The following is a 4,677-nucleotide window of genomic DNA, read 5'->3' as shown; positions in this document are numbered from 1 at the left end:
GGTGGGGCGGGGGGGGGGCGGAGGTGTTAACTAATAAACACTTTCAAAACTATTTAAATTGTCAGCCCACATGTTACTTCCTGCCTACTGAAGAAATTGAATTAGGACAGATGCTTTTCTACACCATTGGAAACATTCTTTTCTTACACATCACCCCGACTGTCAGTATGCACGTGGCTTCTCGCCAAGGCGCCGGGGCGGGGCGTTCGTGAAGCCTGACCATTGCTGCACTTCTCGGTCCTCTCAACCCATCAGCGCTCCGTGGCCCCGTCGGGCTTTGCCTCTCCCCTGCTCTCGGCTTCTCTTGTTAGCAGAGGGTAGATGAAAAGTTGGGGTGAAGGGACTGGACGAAAGATGTGGCATTCTGAAAGATTTGTGGGAAGCTTTGGCCCCAAAGCCTTAGCAGAGGTGCTCAGAGGCGGGCTGGACAAGGAAACGGGACTGTGTCCCTGCTCCTAGCGCCCACCGCTGGGCCTGGGCGGGTTGTGGCAGTGGTGTCCAACCTTTTTACAGCTGGGGACTGGTGAAAATAGAGTTATTTCAGGGACCACTAAGGCAGAAATCACCATGAGCGTAAGCCAGTCTGAGTAAGATCACTGGGTCTATGATCGTCATAAAACAGGATGGTTAACTCTTCCGCGGACCAGCATTTGAAAACCACTGGTCTAGTCCCTGCTGAGCTATCCCAGTTCAGGCATTTATGACCAAGTTCTTAGTTTTTGCTTAGGTATTTCTTCAATGAGAAGTCTTCAGGGGTGGTGTCTTTATCACCGGTTTCTTTACAAAAGAGTTCATGCTGGTGTGCTCTGCACTACTGTTGTGTGTGCCCGTGTGACGCGGGGGATCCTTTCTTGGGGGAACCCGAATGCCCTGTCTACGTGTTCCCTCTGCTACCTGCATCCTTTATGATGTGATCTGCTTTCTCTCACCTATTTCAGTGTTCCCTCTGCTACCTGCATCCTTTATGATGTGATCTGCTTTCTCTCACCTATTTCAGTGGAGCCAGGAGCTTGAGTCCTGCAGCACGGAAGTCCTCTTTACCCCAGGGAGTTCCGCATTTCTGTTCTGATGAGTTCGTGCACAGAGAGGCCTTTCATCTTTCTAAAGACGCGATTCTTTGGGATGTCTGGGCTCACCTGGAGGTTCTTCTCTTTATGTGGCGTTGGCTGGGCTCACAGCCAGCTGTGTTCATCTACGCGCGTGTCTGGTGTGGGAGAGTCTGGCACCTTCGCCTGGGGCGGCAAACACGGGTGGGGGCCAGCCAAGCCTCCTCAGTTGGCTGGTTGTACTTCCTGAACGGGGGTTCAGGGGCTCCCAGAGCAGCCAGACGCTTTCCCAGGTCCTAACTACACCATTCTGCCTCCCCAAGCCATTTGTGTGCGGGCACTGATCAGTGGTGGTAGGGGGTGCCGAGGCTGAGCCCTGGGAAGAGGCTGCAGTTGGATGATTGGGAGGTGCTAGTGAGAAACAACAGCTTCAGAAGGTGATGGTGTCCAGGGCTGGACGGCCAGGGGCGGAGTCCTTGGAAGCGCCCAGCTCTCTTTCTGGGACGTTGGTACTAGTGAGCTGCTCTTTTAGAAACACTTTATCATCAGGTAACATCAGGAAACACTGCCTAGTGTAAGCTAATAATGGATATTAGCTTACAAAGGACTGAAAAGTAGGGCCACGGGGATGCCTGTTTACCTTTGTTTAATCAGTTTTTGTGACACTTATTTGACCATGAGCCTTTTTTTGTTGTTGTTAATACCTGTGACTAAATCGGAAACACTAGGAGATTGTATAACTTTTACAAAGCTGGGTTCACCTCCTTATTCTATTTTGTAACATGAAAGGGCAGTGCAGTGGAGTGTCCAAGGAGCAAATCGTTTGCACTCTTTTGCTGTGAAGAATCAAATACTAGTATTAAGTTTCTCAAAACCAAATTTGGGGTAACATTTTAGATCTCACTGACATTTTCATCTTTCCAGAATTGGCAGTCTTGCTTCGGAGTATAATTGCTCACTGTTCATGTTTTATAAAATGAACTTATCCCGGGTTTCAGCACAAAAAAAAAAAAAAAAAAAAAAAAAAAAAAAAAAAATTGTGACACTGTGTTTAACCATAAGAAATTATGAATAATAATTTTTTAGCATTTCACTCCTTTACAGATGAGAAAAGGGAGGTGGAAGGAAGTGCATCAGGAGGAAGGTGAAGGTTAGTTAATAAGACATTTGCCTCCATTTTGATAGAATACATGTTTGTTACCCGTTTTTGTTTCTGGACAAGAGCCTCAGGTTCAAAATCAATGCTTTGTGCTTTAACATGACAGCATTTGGGAGTCCTCATTTGGTTATAGAACCCCTTGGTAACTTGTATGTTAGTGAAGTGGGGCAAAAAATCACTTACAAGACGTAATCATCATGAAATAAGAATTTTTATCTATGGCTGTGTGTCTGGCACTGCGCTGGTGATGTTAAGCTGTACTTTCTCGTTTAATTCTTACAATCAGCCTTTGAGGTCAATACCATTGTTACTCACGTGTTGCAGTTGAGGACAGGGGGGCTGACAGAGGAAGAATAACTTCGTGAAACCCACCCTGTAACTTTCCAGGTGGGGTAGGCCCAGATTTCATCCATAAAATGTGGCCCTCTGCCTCAGCCACATTTTATACTTATTTTCTCAGCTGTTATGATAAAGGGTTAACTAATGATTATATATATATATGGTATATATATATATATATATGGTATATATATATATATATGGTATATATATATATATATGGTATATATATATATATATATATATATCAGATAGTGGTGGGATTCAAATAATTTAACAACTGATTCTCTGCCCTAATGACTGTTTTAAGTATAAGAAAAGATATACTGAAAGGTAGTTTATTATTTCATGCATTTAATACTTAAATAAAAACAATAAAAGAGGTACACAAAACTAGATTGTTCTAAGAAAGAGTTTTAAAGTATTAATGGAAAATATATTATAATACCTGACAAAAAACACTAAAACTGTTATTTAAGATATTTCCTGCCTGACCAGGCGGTGGTGCAGTGGATAAAGTGTCGGACTGGGATGTGAAGGACTCAGGTTTGAAACCCCGAGGTTGCCGGCTTGACTGGGGCTCACCAGCTTGAATGTAGTGTCACTGGCTTGAGTGTGGGCTCCTCCGGCTTGAGCGCGGGCTCCTCTGGCTTGAGTGCGGGCTCATCTGACTTGAGTGTGGGCTCACCAGCTTGAGCACAGGGTCGTTGGCTTGAGCCCAAAGGTTGCTGGCTTGAAATCAAGGTTGCTGGCCCTTGGTCAAGGTGCATATAAGAAAACGGTCAATGAACAACTAAGGTGCCGCAACGAAAAATTGATGCTTCTCATCTCTCTCCCTTCCTATCTCTCTGTCCCTCTCTCTGTCTCTCTCTCTGTGTCTGTCAAAATAAAAAGGTATTTCTATATTGCTAGTTCAAGTGATAGTTCAGGGGGACTCATCGCTTCAGGTTCCATTTCTTCCTCCATAAAAGTAGGGTGTTTTTCTCATCCCACCACCTCCTGATTCCATCACTTGATTCACCTGTTCATTAGTGAAATATTTTAATGAATATATTTAATAAATGTCATCGTAAACTTCAAATCCTATTTAAGATTTGTATACTAAAAATGAAGGGAACCTCAGAATAAAATAGGCCATTCTGGAAAACATTTAGTAATCCAGAGGCACTGAGAAATTATACCCCAGAGGAAGGATTAGAGCAGGGGTCGGGAACCTTTTTGGCTGAGAGAGCCATGAACGCCACATATTTTAAAATGTAATTCCATAAGAGCCATACAATGACCCATGTACGTTATGCATTATCCAATAAAAATTTGGTGTTGTCCTGGAGGACAGCTGTGATTGGCTCTAGCCACCTGCAACCATGAACATGAGCGGTAGGAAATGAATGGATTTAATACATGAGAATGTTTTATATTTTTAACGTTATTATTTTTATTAAAGATTTATCTGTGAACCAGATGCAGATATCAAAAGAGCCACATCTGGCTCGCAAGCCATAGGTTTCCGACCCCTGGATTAGAATAACCGAAGAAAGGGTAGGGATATTGTGATTTTTGCATCACAAAAATTGTGCTTTAATGAGGGGAATAACATGGCTAACACAAATGAACAAAACCACGATGGAAGTAAAATGAAAATTATAGATGACAAGGTATTGTTATAGTAGGCATTTATTGTATCCTGATTTTATATAATCTTATGTATTTGTAAGTGTGTATACATATCCATGTGTGTGTGTGTGTATATATTTTGAACTATGGGTCATGACCTATTAATGGATTATGAAATTTAGTGAGTTGTGACCAGCATTACAAACATAAAAGATCAGAATGCATCATGATGCATGGCAATGGGAAGTGTGTGAAACTTCTTATGCACATGCATGTTGCACACACACATTCACCTGTGTGCTAGGTCACAATGTAATATGTACTTCTAACTGGGTTAGGGTTATTGGTGGGAGTACACTCAGTATGAATTAAGATGCCTACTTCACTTGTACTTGGTTTTGAATTGGTCTTTGTTTTATTTTTATTTTTTACTGCCCTATGTGTGGCACTCACGACAGAAGCCCTTTTTTTTTTTTTTTTGGTCTGAACTTTTTAGTAATTTTTTTAAATGAGATTCGT

This window comes from Saccopteryx leptura, chromosome X (assembly GCF_036850995.1).
Source record: "Saccopteryx leptura isolate mSacLep1 chromosome X, mSacLep1_pri_phased_curated, whole genome shotgun sequence".
Taxonomy (NCBI): Eukaryota; Metazoa; Chordata; class Mammalia; order Chiroptera; family Emballonuridae; genus Saccopteryx; species Saccopteryx leptura.
The sequence above is the reverse complement of the archived record's forward strand: the minus strand, read 5'-3'. Positions refer to the sequence as shown.